The sequence below is a fragment of the Cynocephalus volans genome, chromosome 13 (assembly GCF_027409185.1).
Source record: "Cynocephalus volans isolate mCynVol1 chromosome 13, mCynVol1.pri, whole genome shotgun sequence".
Taxonomy (NCBI): domain Eukaryota; kingdom Metazoa; phylum Chordata; class Mammalia; order Dermoptera; family Cynocephalidae; genus Cynocephalus; species Cynocephalus volans.
Genome location: NC_084472.1, coordinates 55,192,636 through 55,214,231, shown reverse-complemented (window position 1 = coordinate 55,214,231; position 21,596 = coordinate 55,192,636). Strand labels below are relative to the sequence as shown.

The window sequence follows — 21,596 nt, the reverse complement described above, 5'->3', positions numbered from 1 at the left end:
GAAACAGTATAAAATGATACTATAGAATGGAAAGTATTGTATGCATGGATAAGTTAGGTGTCCTAGTTACACATATAAATATTTTATCTGTAGTCTATCTCCAACGCCCCTTTTAATCTTTTGGTAGAGAAGAATTGGAGTCTATTTAAAACATTTTAAAACAGTATATCAATATGAATTTCATCTATTGCTTCTGATGTGATGATTAAACTGCAGTTAGTCATTAAGATAACACATATTTATAGCACCTACAATCTGTCACACATGGTGCTGAGACAATGGATTTGTGGTGAGGAAAAGAGTGGGAAAGTTCTGCCTTCATGGAACTTACAATCTGGGTTGCAGGAGGCTGGATGGGTAAGGGCAGAGCTGGACACTAAACAAAATATTAAAGATGTGAATGTCAAATTATATCCATGATAAATACTATAAATGAGTTTTTATGGTGCTGTAAGAGAATATTCTGTTCTAAGGGTCAAGGATTTCATCTAGCTTGGAGGTCAAAAAAGCTTCTGGATAGAATTCATTTTTGAGTTCAGTAGGAGTTGAACAAGAAAGATGCTGGGGAAGTGGGTCCATCAAAATAGGCTTGTTTTGAGAGATGACCTTAAAAACAATAAAAGCCTAGTAGTTTGGGGATTTTACTCTCCCTTCATTGACCATCTATGTTTAGAAAAAGACACACAAACGCACGCACACACACACACACACACACACGCACACACGTACAAAACAAAAAAGCAACACTTAACTTCTTTGAGAAACTCATGATAAGTTATTTATGTAGATTAAAACATACTACTTCAACATACTCATCATGGTCTAAGAAATCAGGAAAGACTGATGAAAATTTGTATTTGAGCCATAAATAGAAATGTATCTGAAATCTGAAAGTTGAATACAGACCTGTTAGCATTTGGAGGGGGAAGAGGGGAAACAGGCAAATGCAAAAGTTTCTCAAAGAAAAATAAGGCTAAGCTATAATTTCTCGGTACTGGACGCAACAGTGGAGAGGAAGGATTCACCTGTTAACCTGCAGGCTGGAGCATGAGGCAGCCACCATTTTATGGAATGGATATTGCTGCCAGGTCGCCAACTGAGCAGAAGCTAGAGCACAGCTAATATTTCCAGCCAGAGGAGCAGAGAAAGTCATAGGCTCAGAGAGAATAAAGATTCTCTCAGAATTAGAAGTGAAGTGGGCATGAAGTACTCAAAGAGTAAGTAGGGAGTGCTAGTAAAGGCAGTTTAGAAAAGGAAGACAGACACTTTAATTTTATATCTATTCACTTTGGATTGCTTGCCGATAAGAGAGAAAGAAAACACTGTTCCCAAAGGTATAAATGATAGCAAGGTAAAATATGTTCACATTTTTGACAATTAAATAAATATAAGAATATTCAAGTTGAATTTCATAATTGTATGAATATTACTCCTTGGAGGAGATTATGAGTTTAACTCCTTGTATACCATCATATTTACTATTCAGGGAGACAAAATACACATACATACAAGGAGAAAATAATTGCCTATAACCCATAAATTTGTGCCTTTTATGCCAAAAATATATGTAGTTATTCATTGTTAATCACATTTAAAATGAGCCTATTTTTGGCCCTACACTCTGAGATTACAAATTGGCCAGTGGGCCAAAGCTGACCCCTAGGAGATATTTGTTTGGCCATAGTGTTTTTTAAATTATTTCATTTTTAAATTGACAGATAGAATTGAATGTATTTATCATGTACAATATAATGTTTTGAATTATATATACATTGTGAAATGACTAAATCTAGCTAATTAACATATGCATTACCTCCCATAGCTATCATTTTTGTAGTGAGAACACTTATTGACTCAGCATTTTTCAAGAATACAAAATATTGTTTAACAATAGTCACCATGTTGCGAAAATGATTTCTTAAACTTATTCCTCCTAACTGAAATTTTGTATTCTTTGACCAACATTTCTCCAAACCCTCCCCCAAGTGTCCCAACCCCACTGTGTAGTTCCATGAGATCAACTTTTTTAGATTCCTAAGTACAGCTAGATAGGAAAAATGAGTCCTATTTATTTACCTTCAACCTAAAAATTTGTAATTAACAATGCTTTACTGCATGTTACCAAATGACTAGAAGAGAGGAGATCAAATGTACACATCATGAAGAAATGATTGGGTTTTGAGAGTTCCGGTCAAGATAGTGGAATAGACAGTTTCCAGTGTCACTCTCTCCCACAGATCAACCAATTTACAAGTATAAAATATAATACCAGCCGGTGATTCAAGGCATGGATAAGAAGACTGGACCCCACTTCCACAACCAGGCACACTGTGCCAGAGCCTCAGGGCCTGCCTGGGGACCTGGGGTATGGAGAAGGGGACTGGACTCCCTTCCCACAACCAGGCACACTGTGCCAGCACTTCAGGGCCAGCCCAGGGACCCGAGGTATGGAGAAGAGGACCAGACACACCCCACAACTAGGCATACCACCAGCACCAAGGAGCATGCCAAAAACATCACCTCCATGTGGGAGGCCCTCCACAGCCACCACACTAAACATTGCTGCCATGAAAGCGGCAAGATGCCACAACCACCATGCAGATGGTCCGCCAACCACTCAAGTGCATTGACACAAGGAGAGTCACCAGCAGAGATAAAGAAGAGGATGTCTCTCTCCACAAAGCCCATTTCAGAGTGACAGAAGAAGCATCTGCTCTATGAAAATATCCATTCATTCAGTGATGAACACTGGTTGATTCCTGATCACATCTCTCACCCTTGGACAGACCATCTAGGCAAAAAATTAACAGAGTAACCATTATTCTTTCAGAAGGAGAGAAGAAATCTAGGGTAAATAGAGGCAGGAGGGGGTAGGGAGAGGGGGATGGGGAGAGATGGGACAAGGGGCATAAAGAATAATTATGATTTGTAACAATATATATGTTGATATGACAGGGAAACAGAAAGGACATTGTTGGGGGGGGAGGGAGGAAATGGAAGAGGGAAGGAGGTTTTGATAAGGGGCAACAATAATCAACCACAATGTATATTGACAAAATAAAAGTTAAAAAATAATAATAATAAAAAATAAAATGAAATAAAAATAAAGATTATAAACCATTAAAAAAAACTGTATGCACATATTTATTAGAAACAAATACTCATGCAGCAGGTCAAGACAGTTGCAATTTCTTCCAAAAATGCGAACTTAAAATATTATTTAAAAAAAACAAACATATCTCAATGTTGAACCCCCAAAATATGTATAATCAATTTTGATTCAATAAATAAAATAAATTTTAAAAAAGAAAGAGAGACAAACCAGAACTAATTTCTAAAAGTGGAACCCCAGGGCCAGCCCGTGGCTCACTTGGTAGAGTGTGGTGCTGATAACACCAAGGCCAAGGGTTCGGATCTCTATATAGGGATGGCTGGTTAGCTCACTTGGGAGAGCGTGGTGCTGACAACACCAAGTCAAGTGTTAAGATCTGCTTACTGATCATCTTTTAAGTAAATAAATAAATTAAATAAAAGTTGAGCCCCAACTAATTTTTTAAGAGGCCCTACATTAGACAGAAAGAAGTTTTTTTGGTTTTTTTTTTTTCTGGTGAATAAAAAAGATCATAATCGCAATTCAAAAAATAAAAATAAAAATAAAGAAAGAAGAAATGAATATGCTGATTGCCCTGAATGGATCATCACACATTGTATACGTGTATTGAGATATAACTCTGTTCCCCATAAATATGTACAAGCAATATGTTTCAATAAAAATTTTAGACATATTAGATTCTACATGTGAGTGAGATCATATGGTATTTGTCCTTCTATGCCTGGCTTATTTTATTTCCTCCAGATTCATCCATGTTGTTGCAAATGGCAATTTTCTTTTTATGGCTGAATAGTATTACGTGTGTATTTATCCTCATTTTCTTATCCATTCATTCACTGATGAACACTGGTTGATTCTCTAGCTTGGCTATTGTGAATAATGCTGTAATAAACATAGGAGTACAAATATCTCTTCGACATACCGATTTCATTTTCTTTGGCCATATAACTAGTAGCTAGATGGCTGGACCATAGGTAGTTCTATTTTTTTAATTTTTTGAGGGAACTTCATACTGTTTTCCGTATGGGCTGTACTAATTTTTATTCACACCAACCACATACAAGAGTCCTTTTTTTCTCCACATCCCCGCCAATGCTTGTTATATTTTCTTTATGATAATAGCCATTCTAACAATTGTGAGATGATATCTTATTGTAGTTTTAACCTGCACATTCCTGATAATTATGATTGATGTTGAGCATTTTTTCATACATCTGTGGCCATGGTATTTTTAATACATGGTGCATGAATAATAAGATTTTCTATAGACTCTGTCACTATCTATTATCTCACAATAGATCTTATCAACACATCATTGGGTTACTACCTGTCCATTGTACTCACTGGATTTTGTGGCACCTGAATTACACAGTGACTGCTACTTAAATATCAGAAGAGGAGGATTGGTTTTGCTCAGTAGGGAAAAGAATGCTGCACTATTTTTAATTCAGTGAGGCCACAATTATTTTGATTTTAAATATTCAGAATGAAACTAGTCATTACTAATATGTCCATTATGTCACTACCTAAAAATAGAAATTATTTACTTTTTCCTGGATGAGGATAGCAGAGCATTGAAGAGGGATGCCCATTAATTTGTGTGGATTCCAGGTCACACAGTTGGCCCTAGGTGATAAAACAGCTCCAGTTAACTCCCACAGTCTAATGGAAGAGAACAGAAGCCAAACAGGTTATTTTGCTTTCACAAGCAATATCCCAGGTCTTACCTTTCAATGCCACTGAGTTTATAGGAATATTTTCTAGATAGTAACAATCCACCTCCCCAAGCTGCCTACGACAAATATAAAGGACATGTATGCTTATATAAATTACTTATTTTTAAATAACAGCAATTACTTTTTCTAGGTTAAATTTACTTCAAAAGTTGATGAATACTTAATTGTTGTGCTAGATAATTACAAAGTTAGGATAATTATCTGACCTAAAAGAACAATAAATTTTGAAATTTCCTCTTATAAATTCTCATTTTCTATTCATGACACAATAAAATTTTAGCTTCTATGTAATTCAAGAAGACACCTTCCATATAATTTTCAAGGACAGATTTTAAAAGTTGGCATCAGATTTGGCAATGCTACAGAAAGATTTCAATCTCTCTTATTTTATATAACTTTAAATTTATCCAACTCTGATAAAAGCCAGAGAAACTTTTGCCAAAAGTCACTGTACTAAACTAATAGCATCAAAAGTTTCAATTTTCTTAATAGGTATTAATTAAGAAATGTATATTAGAGTAGTGGGCTAAATTTTCCTTCAATTTCAAAGCAAGTTTGACTGTTTCTTCAAGGTGATTTTCTTAATTTTAGGTTGAATATTGTTAGAGATTTAAACTTTTAAAAATCATTTGATATATTTTTAGCCCTTTCCCTGATGTATTAAGTCCATTTAAAAATAATTTAAGCAAATAAGATTATTCTTTCATCATATTCATTCATTATAAAAACTAGGCTACAGAGAAATGTTTGACTTGCCTGCAATGCCTATTAAGAATATTTGAGAATTGTTTGTAGGGTTTATTTTTTTTAAAGGAAAATTATGAGCCAGACTAAAGGTGGCGACTTACATCCACATGCATCCAGAGTTGGTGCTTCTCACAAATATTAGCGATGTCGTGGAGAGGGTCAAAAGCTCCGTACACTGTGCTTCCAGCTGTGGCACTGACACAGAATGGAGTTTGACCCTGATGATGACAAAAGCTGAGTCAATTTTACGATCTAGTGAAGTCTACAAGAATTATAATATTGATACTTAATGATTACATTTCTGCACATCAGAAAACTGGATAAGTTTGATTAAGGATATCAAATGCCTAATAATTTCAGACATTCTGAGGTACTTAAAGCACTGGAGAAAGTAGTGCAAACATAAAATGAATTAATATACCTCCCTCTGAGTTTTATTTATTATTATTTCTCTCTGAATTTAATAAAATAAAACCATAAACATAACGATGGCCAAACTTCTTTATAGGACATACCCTGATAACTTTTCCTTTCATATTTAACAGAAACAATACTATTAGAGAAATACTGCAATATTTATGAACTATTCCACTTCAGTTTTATAAAGAATTTCCCAATTTAGGGGTTATTTTATCTTTCTCAGAAATTATCTTAACAATTTTTTTCCACTAATGAAAGTAGGGGAGAAAATAAAGATACATTTGCATGTTAAATATGGAACTGTAGAACATACCTTTCTTTTACCTTGTAATATATTTTTCTCTAACTCAGCTGGAATCATCTTTCTCCTTCAAAATGCAAATACACATTGATTTATTATAAGTGAATAAACATACCAATTCTACCAATTAGAATAATAAATGACAAGCAAGCATTTTTAAAAAATTAGATCTAAAGATATTTTATACGTGTGCAAAAAGATATTAAGTAAATATTCAGTTTCTTTAAACCATATTGTCTGAATTACAGAATGGTTAGTTTACTACTCAGTCACCTTAAGATCTATACTACTTACTAGTCAGAAGATTCTGATCTTTCTAAACAAGATACAGTATGATAAACTTTCTTTGTCTCTTTCATTTCTCTCTCTCTCTCTCGCTCTCTCATTCCTTCTTTCCTTCCTTTTTCTTTTTTTCTTTATTTACAGTTATTGAATGTTAATTCTAAAGTAAAGACCTCTTCACTTAAAGATAGAAAAATCAGGTATGCAAATTTGGGGGTGATGAGGTTGGCATGAATTAAGGTGGCCTCACATTTCTTCACAAAAAATTTCCAAAAGAAAAATAAAAGCCAGTATTTTCCTACTCCATCAAGCTACAAGGCTAAAAGCCAGCATGCCTAGGGATTATTCACTAGAAGCATCTCTATGAAAGTCAAGGCTGAGATAAGGACGCTCGGTAACTTCAACACTGTACTTTTTTATCCTGAAAAAAAAATCTCATCAATGGATAAATAAATAGATAACAAAATAGGGGGGAAAAAACAACCTAATTAGAGGACATACATTCCTATACCTGGAATACCTAAAGTTGATATTGGAAATAATAAGAATGCTGAGCAAGTTGGGCAGTTACAAAGTAAATTATGTTCCTATTAATTAACACTAATTATTGTAAACAAATAATAGAAAAATCCTGTTTATATAGTAGATATGATGTAAAATATTTGGGGGAATGATTTTCAGGAAATGTGCAGGGACTATATGAAGAAAATCAAACAACTTTATATAAATTATTGAATTATAAACTTATAAAAATATAAGCAATATATTTTATATTCATATATTTTATATTTCAGAATTTCTAAAATATATAAATATTTCTTACAGGCCAATAAGAAGTTATAAATTATCAATAAAAGATTGGGCAAAGGACATGAACAGGCAATTCATAGTAACCTACAATTGGCAGGTCTGTATATTCAAGATTTTCATTGTTTTGAACAACAATAAAACATCATTTTTGTCTATCAGATTTTCCAAGGTAAAAATATTGGTAATATTCAGGTTTTACATTGCAGGTAAGAATATCAGTTAACTAAGAAATGTTTGAAGGGGAAATGAAAAATTTTCATTGAATTGTAAATGCAAACATTCTTTAAACTAGTAATTCACTTTTAGAAATTCATGTGAGAGATATTCATACAAAGACAATCAAATATATTTATATAATTATCTTCATTTAAGCATTATTCTTAAATAATAAAATCAAGAGAAAAATCCATAAATGTCTTTTTTAATGACTTGTGAAATTATGATCCATTTATAAAAAGAAAAGAAGTAACTAAAAAAGAATAAGGAAACCCTGTATGAATTCATGGGACAAGATTTCTAAGATATACTATAAAGCCAAAAAAAAAAAAAAAAAAGGAAGAAGAAAGTAAATTACATAATACAACACAGAATTGATGTATGAATAGGTTTGATATGTATAAAAATGATCTTTAAGAATATATGTAAAATGTGTAATATTGCCTATTTCTAAAGAATAGGATTCAAGGAAAATTGCAATGTATTTTCACTTTGTACCCTACTAACCCAGTTGAATTTTTTTATTTCCAAACATTATTAGTTTGATAATTCAATATGTTTAATAAACACAAAATAGGGAACAGATATGTGGCAATACTATTTGCATAAGGTTATATTTAGTAAATAAATTTTAACAATAGGAGAGAACTTTGATGCTTCTTTCATAATTACTTCTAGTTAAAATTTAAATGAAATTAATCTGGGAGGCTATTCTTGCTAAAAATTGTAATAATAAGGAAATGGAATTTTAAACTATGAAGCATAGTGATAAAATTATTGAAAATATATTTAAAAACATACCTTTCATCACATTTTACTTCAATTACATTGTCAACTCCAATACCAATGATTGCTGCAGCATTTTTTACTGAATAATGACCCTTGGGCAAAATTGAAAATAGAAAAGGCATTCATTTCCTTGCATTAAATCATCATTTACACATTAATGTATTTGGGGCATATATGCATAGCTTTGAATGGATTTGTACGTGTATATACAGTACAGGTCTCAAGACATATTTTCAGCCCCTCATTATGACAGTTGTTGAGATAAAGAAGGTTGTAACTCCTTTTTCTAGAAGGCACTGTCACATACACTTCTTTACATGCAGTGGGTGGGGGCTTGAATATTCTAAGATTATCTGTATACACATGAAGTCATGTCATTTATAAATTTAGTGATATCTTCCAGATAAGTATGGACAGCTCTAACTCATCATTCAGAATTGTTTTTTGTTTGTTTGTTTTTTTAGGAGTGAGGCAGGAAGAAATACATTGATTCTTTCAGTGCCTTAATTCTTAGTTCTTTCACACCAATTGATATCTTGCCTTGTAGTTAACTATTTTTCATGCACGTCATTCTGCCTTATATAAATAACACCAGTAAGATAGAGGAGACTGTAGCTCAAAAGATAAACTTGGCCGGGTTAATTTTAGTGGTCAGGAAAAACCCAATATATGAGATAAAAAAATAAATAAATTTAAAACCCTAACTGTATTTCCATTTCAATAAATACACAGGTTAAACAGGAAATTAGTTTTTAAAAACTGACATGAAATTTCAGCTTATTTACTCTCTATATTTAAAAAATTATGTCAAAAAATGAAAATCACATTTGTAAACAAGCATGTCAAATTATATTAAGTTTTACAGTAAACTGCACTATATATACAGCAGTGGTCTTCAACTTGATAATATATAGTGATATAATGCCAATTCGAGTTTGGCGACTGAAGGACACTGAAAAAACAGAAACCTTTCAAAGAAAATCCTGTGCTTTTAGGTACTTTTAGGTTGAATTCTTTGCCATGGTAGAAAATAAGAAAGTGATCAGATTTATTAGAGGCATGAATTGATTTTTTAAAAGAAGTTTTGATGCTATGCACAAGAGCAGAATATTAAAAATAAAGGAGATATCAGTGGATGTATTGTCAATATCGCAAAGGTTTGGCTGAGAACCTAGTCTATAAAAATAAACTTTTCTTTTCAACCTATTCCTTTAATCCAAACTGGAAAGATAAAAGATTAATCATATTCTTGTTCTCTTTATTCAATATTAAATAAAAACATTAAATATTTGAAATTTTTATAACTTGACTTTTTTTGGTAAAGGTAACAATGTTTCATATCATTTTTTCTGTGAGTTTCTCATACGATGAAATTAAATTTTAATCCTGAATTATTTGAATTGCTTATCCACAAAGCCTATATTTCGTTGAAAGTTGTTTTTTCCCTTTCAGATATCAGTATGTAAATCCAGATTAAGATTATATAAATATATTTAAAGTAAGGATGAAGCTAATATTCTTAGTTTTTAGTATATATCAGATTATCTTAAAGGATTTTTAAAAATTGGAAAAACCTGAACTTGATGCTTACTTGTTCGGAAACAAACAGTACAATACATGGAAGTGCAGACATGACTTTTGTTTTTATCTCTGGATATCACTTATAATGGGATACTAATATACCATAGAGGTCTGATATACTCCCACCTATGGAAAGAGAAGTAGTTACTATTAATCTAATTTCAATAATCAGAAATGTTTATCAAAATAATGACAATTTGAGAGGATTCTGAAACTAAAGTGTGCTAAATCACTGATGTAATTTTTAAAATATCTTTCCTTGAAAGTGTTGAGAAAAAAATCAAATAATGCAATTCACACTTTTAGATTTCTGGAAACTTTGCAATTTTCACCAACACAATGGCTTGTGAAGATTTATCTTTAAAAAGTAAGATTACTAGTTGAAATACATTTTCAGTGTCTCCTAATGGATATTTCAGGTAGTTTATAGAAATTATACTTCACTTTTTCTTTTGTTATATGCAATTTATTTTTATTTTATTCAGAATATTGTAGAGCACAGTATGTTGTTTCAGTCTTTGCATACACTGCACAATGATTCACTTGGAGTAGACAGCATAGTTTTGTACCCGTTAGTTCACCACTTTTCCTCTTCCCTCCCCACCACCTCTCAGCCTCTGGTAACCATTACTCTACTCTGTACATCTGTGAGAACCATTTTTTTTTTTTTTTTTTTTACATTCCACATATAAGTGAGATCATGAAATATTTGCCTTTTCATGCCTGACTTACTGCACTTAACATGATGGTTTTTGCTTTTTCTTAACATGATGGTTTTTGCTTTTTCTTACCAGGTGAAAATATTCCATCTGCTTCTGTTTCTTCCTAGCCAATAATTTTATACATTTTCTTGAGAAGAATTGTCTCCGTAACAGTAAATACTGGGGCTATTTCATATGTAAATCTATAATACATATATAAATATTCAACTGTGACTTGTTAGTAGAAAAGGAGAAATAAAATCATGTGCTAGATAAGATTATACACTTTCTATAGTAGACTGTGCAAGAAGTGGTCAAATTTCATATGCTCTACATTGCCCCTTTGATATTATAGTCTATTAGTTCTATGAAGAAAGTATCATGGCTTTCATTGTTTTATGTAGTACTTGGGAATTTCTCTCCCTGAAAAATTTTGAAAGCAACTCCCATCCTTTCAGCACACACAAAATACTGTTAGGGTCAGAAAACACCCCGATATCTAGTAAAAATACATACACACAAAACACACACACACACATACAAGGTTCTTCAAAAAGTTTATGAAGAGATTTGTATTATCTGTTAATACTATTTTTCCATGAATTTTATGAAGTACCCTCACATACATATACACGCACATACACATACACACACATACACATACACACACACACACATATTCTGTAATGGGGAAGTTTGAAAGGCACAGATCTAGAGCTACAGACAGTGTTTTGGAGAACATGAAAGGGGTAGATATAGCCTTTTCTAGAAACTGATAGATAAACATCCTTCACTTAAATACTGTACTTTGAGCAAATACATCGAGAAAAGACTAAGAACTATGACATTTTTGATAACGACAGCTGTGAAGCAAGAGGATAGTACAGGACAAGAACAAAACGGGGCCCATGTAATCGAATTCAGAGAGGACCAGCATGGGGACTGTACTGTGAGTCATATTATGAGATCAGAGTCAGCTCCTCAGAAAGAGGAAGATGGAATTCAAAAGGCTATAAGATTTTCTCTATGCAGACTACGTACAATGAACAATTATGTATTTACAATGGGTTCTGAAATCAATAAAATCAAAGGCTGGGTTCAGTTATTCTCAAGAAATCCTTTATGAATGGATTTGTGTTCTTATACATAGATACTGTATCAGGCACCATTTCTGTGCTGCTTTAGATGCTCTCAGCTTGATCTGTCTCTAAAGCCTTTGGATATTATTCAGATCCAGCCACCACTGTGGCCACTTTCACTCAGACATAGCAAGACTAACAGCTTATCACATTCCTGCCTGCCTGCAGTCACTGACCTCCAGGCCAGAAGTTTCCCTTTCACCCTGAGGCGTGATGAGTTGGGGAATCTGCTGGGAGTCCCAAGAATGTCCAACCATTAGGTGTGGGGAAGTGAAGAGCACATAGTGAAATTCTTTGGCCATAGGTGGCTTGGTTGAGAATAAATCCTTCCCCTTTCTCCCTACAAATGGGCTGTCATGAAAAGCAGTCATTTACAAGGGGACATACACCCCAGGGGATCAAGCACTCGCTTGGGCTTATACCTAGTAGAAGCCAGGTCTCTAGTGCCCCTTCAGAAAATATTGCCTTTCTGCCCCTTCCCAACTCCTTTCATTTTTCCTCAACCCTGCTCTTTGGGATGGCATACCTTAAAAACACAGTAACACATGAACTCTTGCCTCCAGCTCTGCTCAGAGACCCAGACTACGAAAACCCATTGACGACTAGAATTAAGATTTTAGTTTTAAGGGTAACAAAGTAAGAAACAAACCTTACACATTTCCATTTCAAGGCTCATTTCTGCCAGAATGTGCCATGTCAACTTCAGCTTACACACATTACCTGTTTGATACTATACCATTTCCATTGAGTAGGCATTATTATTTTCAGGCATCAGAGACTCACTAAACTTCACAGCAATGTAGAGTGGTAGAACTGAAAATTGAATTTGGTTTTCTTTAATACCATCTCACATGCTTTTCCACTCTCTCTGATTATGGTGAGATATCCATCCATTCATTAAGGATGAGGAAACTTCGAAGGTAAAAAACCTCTCTTGAGTTCCTTCTCTGCATCTCCCACCTGTTCTTTTCACTATTTTTCTGTTTAAACTCAAGAATCTACATTTTCATCATATCGAGAATGATAAGGTTTCAAAACAATTGATTTCAAATAATGGAATATGATATATAAATTGATTTTTTTATTTATTCTTTTTTGCCTAAAAATATTTTTATTTTATGTATGTATGTATGTATGTATGTATGTATGTATGTATGTATGTATTTATTTATTTATTAAGAATATTCATGAGATACAAAGCTAATTGTCACCCCTCCTGCCCATGATGTGATTTTAGGTAATAACTTAATATAACATGTAGAATACATCATGTTATCTCAAAAGACATATTTCTCTACAGCAAAGTATTGCTCTATACAGATTTAAAATAAAGGCCATCATCAAGCAGTAAAAATTAAAAATAGTAATAAACTGGGTAGACCATTTTTATTTGCATTTTACATCTATAAAATGCTAATTACTGCCATGAACTATTATTAAAATCTCATTGATAACTAAACCGTTAAAATAAAGTAGTTTTTCCACATAGCAGAGCATTCTCTCCTCATACATGTTTAGTTCTTGGTTTTAAAGTTTAAATTTCTACCAGCTATCTCTTTTGATTGCTGGTTAAATTCTATTAACATACAATATGGACTATTGCTTTCAATTTAGTATCCAATCATTTTTCTATCTCTTTTAACCTTGAAAAATATTGCCCTAAAATTAACTTTACTTCAAAACATTGTAGCAGTATATCTAACTTCCTTTTGGCCAGAAATTTTGCTGTGGCAGAGGTCAATATTTTAAAAGAATCACTTTGAAGTTGAATTTAGCTTTTCTCTAAAAGTTTTCTTTTTTTTTTTTTTTTTACCTTCGGTAGATTGAGGTTCTAATTTATATTCAGGCAACTTTTCATATATGTATGCATGTTTCCGACTACTATGTGCTGTGGGCTGTTTTGGGTAGTGTTGAAATGATTTCAGTCCTAGAACCGGACTCCCAGTCTGTACACTAATGACTGAGGTTAATCACCTGAGCTTTACCATACACCAGGCAACTCAGATTCTAAAAGTTTCCAGAGACAACTATGTCTAGAGGACTGGATAAACCTCAAACATTTCACACAGGGAACATGTAGCAGCCTCTTTGCATTTCTCCCAGGGTATCAATTATTTGTTTTTGATACAGTAAGCATTATATACAGCAAAATGTAACCTCTACAATCTTCATCTTCACTCTGTTTGTCTAATATTCTCTCATTTCTTAGCCGCAGATACTCACATGTTGGTATCTGCAGTGGCTGTCAGCCATTCTCCTGCAAGTCCAATCATATCTAGACCACTGGAGAGCTGGTTAAAATAGCGAGGGTGTCCTAGAAACAAAGACAAAATTGCAAATGGGCCGAAATAAGTATATAGACCAAAAAAATGGATCACACACAGAGAAATGAACTATGTCATTCGGTAAACATTACTGAGCAACTATCATGTACAGGGACAGTGCTAAGTACTGGGGATAAAGTGGTAAACCAGGTGGCCATAGTCACTGCCACATGGATCTTACAGACCGGTGGAAGAAAAAGACATTAAATAAATAATGACACAAACATTTTTAATTACAATTGTAAAAAGTGCTGCAAAGGAAGACAGTGGGTGTTATAAGACCATTTCTAGAGGAGCTAAAGCAGTCAGGGAGTGGGCAGTGGCAATCCGAGAACTCTTCTTGAAAGAGGTGATATATAAGGTAAGATCTAAAGTTAAACACTGCCAAAGAGAGAAGGAGCATTACTGGTATTTGAGGAGCAGCTTACACAAAGGCACTAAGCTGAAAAAGAGCTCAGCATGCTCAAGGGTGAGGAAAGGCCTTGAGTCTAAAGTAGGAAGGTCAAGGATGGGGATGTGAAAAACCATCTCAGTGTACCAGTTGGGGAAACAGGGGGTGGGACCACCTAAAAGATTAAATAATTTTCACTCAAAAGCTGTTTGTTTACTTTTTGGGACAAAATATTAGGTTTCTTTTACAATGATTTTTGAAGATTTATGTTAATTAAGAATCAATGAGTATTAGTTATCAAATTGAACAATTTATATTCAACTTGGTTTAAATTAATCTCCTCCTCTTTAGCTCCAAAATAGATGGTCCTTTGCACTTCTTTTATTACATATCTCACAGATGACTTCCATCATATTTATTTATGTATGTTATCCACGTTTCCGATATCCCCCTCTTCCATAGCACCTGCATGGTTTCTGAACAAGTACGAACTCAATAAATGTCTATTAAATTGGGTGGAATGTAATGTCTGGAAGTTGTGGGCTGTGTTAGTGAAATGTTTCTTTTTATTATTTTCTTTTCAATTTCTAGGCGTTTTTGTTTCTTCCCTCTGCACTTGATATCTGGAGATGGAAAAGTGGGGGATGGGCCTCTGCACATTCAGTCTATATTTCCAATGATAAATAAAGGGAGGAAAAAGAACTTGATTTACATCTGTCAGAATGTTTCCCAATTGCCCCTTATTTTTCAGAACTACCTTTTGCTATTTTTATTTCTAACCAAAATTTATTTTAATCTCACATTTACTTTACATAGTTGAATTTGTCTCTACTTTTTTTATTTTGTAATCTTATGAGGCTTTCTTTTTATTTTACTTAATAATAGATTTCTAATTGTAAATATACTACTTATAGAAATTCATAGACTACAATACAGTACACACAAGACAGTAAATTTCTACGACAATCTACCTATTTATCTATTCAACTTATTTATCCTACTTATCTATCATTTACCTATTTATAATAAATACATTTATTATGTGTGTATACATTACATATATACATATGTACTTACAATTAAAAATATAACTTAATATACCTGAGATCATATTGAACACATTATTTTGTGGTATACCATCTTATAATGATCAATCTCCCATGAGAAACTCCCCATGACTTTCCCAGGACTTTAAAAGATAACACTGCATAGTATTTGTTGCAAAGAATATCCATAGTTTACATAAGTGTCAAACAAGGAAACATTTGTTTTTTGTTATTAAAATGATTTCAGCAATGAGCATTCTCAAATGTAAATCATCCTTGTGCATTGACATAGTTGATCAGTTTGGCTTCAAGATAAAACATTCGCAATGCTTAAAGGCGCTGGGATGTACAAAATATGTCATTCTAACAGTTGTTTATATATTTATTTGATGTCTATGGAATATATCATCATACACAAATAATTTCTGATTATTAAAATAATGCATGAAACATTTTCTAAGATCACATAAGAAGAAATGAATAAACCTAGGAAGAAATAATGCATCTCTATCCATTTTTTGTATTTTTCTAAAGATAATGTTCATTCTAATGTTTAAGATTTTAGAGAAAGGAGTCCATAGAACTTATTCGAACATGGCTTGCTCCTGAAAGTATCATCATTTTAAATGGCTAAGACTAAAGTTAGAGTAAATTTAATTTGATCAGAAAACACAATTTCTGAAATGTAGGATATATATCTATATGCGTGTATATCTATCTGATAATTTTTGTGCTATATATTTTATTGTTGTAGAAGGATAATCAATTGAACATCAATATTGAATATGATAAAATGAAATTGGTGAATAAAAAACTAAGAAAACATTATACATTTAGTTGCATTATAATATAATTCTTCAAACTACAGCCATTTTATTCACTTTCTTTTGTTAATCAATTCACATATTTTAGTTTGAAAATAAACTAAACAGCTGCATTAGATGAGAATAGATAAAAGTGTGACCATTTTTTAATACAAATACACATTTAAGTCTATTTAGTTAGTTTGTAGTTCAGGACTACCCATTTTTTAAAAAAAATCATCTGTTTTAACAGCATATTTTATGGTGTCAGAGCAATCAACAAGTAACTGCTCCAGAGATTCAGGGTGGTCAGACAGTTCTAAGTTAAACCCATCCAAGCCTTCAAGAAGCTGATAAGGATGATGGAAGTCCAATATTTTACTCTTAACATCAAAGGATTTTTTGATGTAATGCAGAAGAATATCTACCACTTGAAGCAGAAAACAATGTGTTAAATCTTTGTCATCCTTGGATGACAACAAATCTAGAGAAAGAAAAATGAATAGCAAGATCAGAGACTAGGGTGGCAAACAAAATATCCAAGAAATAGGGTTTTCATCCTTAGAAACTAAAGATATTAAAGGGCCATGTCAAATGGCAGTATTTCACTCGTTTTTATAGCTGAGTAGTATTCCATTGTGTAGATGTACCACATTTTCCGTATCCACTCATCCGATGATGGACATTTGGGCTGGTTCCAACTCTTGACTATTGTAAAGAGTGCTGCGATGAACATTGGGGAACAGGTATACCTTCAACATGGATGGACCTTGAGAGAATTATATTAAGTGAAACGAGTCAGGCACAGAAAGAGAAATACCACATGTTCTCACTTATTGGTGGGAGATAGAAATTAATATATAAATTTACACACACACACACACACACACACACACACACACAAAAATCCGGGGGTGGGGGGAAGAAGATATAACAACCACAATTACTTGAAGTTGATACGACAAGCAAACAGAAAGGACATTGTTGCGGAGGAGGGAGGAGGGAGGGAAGTTTTTGTAAGGGGCAACAATAATCAACCACAATGTATATCGACAAAATAAAAGTTAAAAAACAAACAAAGAAACAAACAAACAAACAAAAAACCAAAGTCTAAGAAAGACCCGAGAATAAGGGAAAGAAATAAATTTCTAATCCTTAAAAAAAAAAAAAAAAATTAAAGGGCCATGTCAAATAGCAAGTGAAGAAGCATTTCACAAATACTACTAATAATCTTCATTTAATGTCCCATTGTATAACAAATTTTGCCAATAAACTAACAATTTTAGTTTAATGCCATTGGAGCAGGTGGCCCTTCAAGGTCTCCTAGAGATGAACTTTACTTGATTGTTTTACCACAAAATGAGCTGGCCAATCTACTTCTTTTTGTTTTTTCTATTGGTTATGAATATTCATGGGGTACAGAGCAAATTGTCACCACTTGTGCCTAAGATGTGATGGCCAGATCCATACTGGCAGCATGCCCATCACCACAAACTGTGATTATACCCCCTGTCCCCCACCCAAAATCCCCCCAATGATCCCCGACCTCCCTCCCCATCCCCCTTTCCCCACTCCACTTTGTATCCCCAGGTATGTTCTCTCCTTTTAATTAAGTATGAGTCAGATCTTTAAAAAAAATGTAATTGCTTAAATAAACATGTAGATCTCATGGAATTTATTAAAAAGAACAAGTGGTAACACTTGTTAATAATATCTGTACCTGAAGAATAAGCATTTGACAAATTAGTCATTAAATTCTCCGTGTGAGCATCTTTTTTCACATCTTTCTCAGTTGATTGAAAAGTACAAAGAGATTTTTTTCTCATCTGTTTTTTATCTAAGTTAAACAGTAAATATTTTATGATTATTAAAAGGCGTTAATATATATTTACTGCTTTTATCAGTAATCAAATAGATGTCTAAAAAATTCATAATAATTGTAACCCTAATTTCCATTCTCATGTAATCTCTGTGGAACAGCTATAAAATGAAGAGAAGCATTAATTCTACTGAAATAATGTAAAGAGCAAATGATATGCTTCTTGATTGTTAGTTTTGTATCAGTTTAGTGTACAGGACTAGGAATATAATGATTAAATATCATGTTAACTATAGATAACAATGAGTACTACATAATAAGATCCTTCTATTACCATTTACCTCTGTGTAACAATGTATCCCATGTATTATGAGCCTTAAGTGCCTTGCAGGTATTTTAATCCTTACCATAACTCTGCAGTATAAGGACTTTTTTTCAATATGCAGGTAAAGAAAAAGATAAAAAAGTTAAGTAATAATAATAACTAACTGTTTGTGAGCACTTCCTAAGGCCCAGGCACTGTATTAAGGATCTCTCATGCATTTTCCTATTCAATTCTCATTAACTTAGGGTTAGGACATATTGCTATAATTAACAGAAACAGTATTATATGGTGGAACTTGGACTTATAAACAGATTTATTTGAATCCAAAGACCATGAAGTTATCTTCTTCAAAACTAATATCTAAAAATATTGAGTCCTAAGATTCACTTTAAAATGTTTAACCAAACATTCAGTCAAGCAAGCAAATCATTCTTAAGTATCTTTTAATCTTCTGGGAAATTTGGGGAGAAGAAAGGAAGTACAAACTATAGTTCAAAAATCAGAGCAATTACCCATTGCTACATATGCTTGTAGAAAATATAAAGTAACCAGAAATGATTTATGCCCAAATTTTATAGTTTTGACTTTATAATCCTGTAAAATTAATTGTTTCCTGTTCTAACGGATTTTTTCCTTAAAATAAAATAAATTATTTCCTTTTCCAGAAATTGCATTTGTTAAGAATGTAGCTAACTATACTGATCTAACCACCATACATTCTACACAATTATTGAAAATCAGTGTTGTACCCCACATGTATGTATAATAAAAAATAAAAAGATTTTAAACAGCAAGATTAATTTGATTTAATGTTTAAGCACTTTTAAATGTTTATGAATGATAAATGAAAATTGTTGTATTGCACATTTTTTGATGAAGAACGCAAATTTTGATATATAAAAATGTTGTGTATCATCAGAGTACAAATTAGAGTAATGTGAAATAATTTATATATCATGCAGTGTATTTAAAATAAATTACATATTACATGTTGACCTAGTAGATAAAATTTTGGTTAATTTTTTTGTATATTTTCTTCTAGAAGAAATTGCTGTTTTTAGATTTCATTGCTAAAATAATGAAATAAATCCCTAAGTGACTAAAGTTTTAGAAATATTACTTCTTTTAAATAAGCAGTGAAAACAAAAATCACAAGAAAAGGTGAAATTTTTTAAAAACCCTCTACATAAAGCAGTATTACAGAAAGTTCATAAAGAAACCAACATTGATGTATTGACATAAGAATTACATTCCATTAATAGTTCAACTGCACATTAAATCTACATCCTAAAACTAAGTTAAATTTATATTTATATTTAATAACAAAATAGTTGTTTTAAGTGCACAGGTAAGATAGATTGCTAACATGCTTCTGTCAGAATATTTTAATTATTAATAATCATATAAAATAAGCAAGACTTTTTCTGACAGTCCACAGTTTTTGACAAGTAGCAAAATCCCACTCAAAGATCTTATAAGCATTTACTTTCTCAATTAATAATAATTTCAATCTCTTCTTACAAAATTTCAGCTTACCTGCCAGGCCATATCCATACTCCTTGAAATCCATGTGCAGTGAAAAAAAAATTTTGCTTCAAAAGAATACTTGGAACCAGAGAATGATTTCATGCAATGGAAGCTATACCATAAAATATTTGTAACTGCTGTAATTTATAAACACAGACTCTTTTAAAGTCCTTTCTTTGATGACAGAGAAATTTAGAACATTTCCATTATTTGTAAAATGGGTGGGGATAAAATGCTTTTATTTCTTTAGAGAATTAACAGAAAGATGATTGCAATGTATTTGTGTTTAAACATCACTTGCTTTAATGCTTTATAAAAGTATGATTTAATATGGAAAAGAAGAATGGGCTTCTACTTCCCTCTGACAATTATTCCTTTTATCTGCAGGATAAAGTGCTAGGTACTTAACATTCTAAGGTAGAAATGAAAAAAAAATACATGGGCATATTGATAGTACAATTCATATTCTTTAACACAGGAATTACTTTTTGTTTGTGTATTGAAAACCCTAAAGTTTAAAATAATCCAAAAATACATAGTGATCATCATTTGTGAACACCATTTTCAGGTACACATTTTCTCAAGACTTTATCAAGTATCAATTTATCCCTTGGAGTTTACAACTATTGAGTAATGTGCAGATCAATATTATTTTTATTAAACAAGTTGTTAACAACAAATTAAAATGAGTTAAATTAAAATTGTTAATGAAAGAAAAATATAGATGATTCATATAAAATATCTGGAAATACATTAACCTCTATCCTCAACATTTAGGTACAATTTAAAACAGAGTAAGTAACTCTTAATTCAATTTAATAATAATAGAAAAATATTGTGGATTGTCAAAATCCATTGACAACTTTCAAATCTAATTTGGGCCACTTATTGTAACTCTTTTTTTTTTAATATCAAAATGTTCACTAGAGCCTCTAACAAACAAAAAATATGTAATATATTTGATGATTTGAAAAATCCCTTACTTCTTTCCTTTTTCCATGGCTCTCTGTGTAGTTGATTAACGGTTACGGAAGTGGCGTAGAAGTTGGAAAGTAGAGGGAAAAGAAACTCCAAGCTGTGTTCAGCTGTGTTGTCTTTCCTTCACTGACCTGCAGGGCATTTTTGCTCTAATAGTGTCACTATGTTTGCTATGGAAGATTGTCTTATTATTCAGAAAAGAGGAGCTTTTCTTCATGACTCCTGGACACGTACATACTTTTGTTAATAAACCTACCTGGGTCATCCCAATGTGTGTACTATCTGTGAGTTAACTTTTCTCCCTCCTCAGCACTGAGAGGACCCCATCCTGCAGTGTTCCCAACCTCCCCACACTTTGTCTTCATCCTTACCCATTCCTTCCCTCTGCATTACAACCACTAGCACTCTAGGTTCAAATCAACTCAAACCAATCCAATTCCAAGGAAGTGAATTTTGCACCGGAAAGCACTCTCTAGCTATTATTACATTTCTCTCTCTCATGTCCTAGATTCTGATGATTAGACCTTTACTTATAGACATGCTGAGTAT

At 32.6% G+C, this 21,596-nt stretch overlaps 1 pseudogene; it reads right to left on the bottom strand.

The window, feature by feature from the left end:
- LOC134361682 (glutamate decarboxylase 1-like) overlaps positions 1-20,112 on the bottom strand; it is a 31,953-nt pseudogene extending 11,841 nt beyond the window's left edge.
- Positions 20,113-21,596: the final 1,484 nt, after the last annotated feature.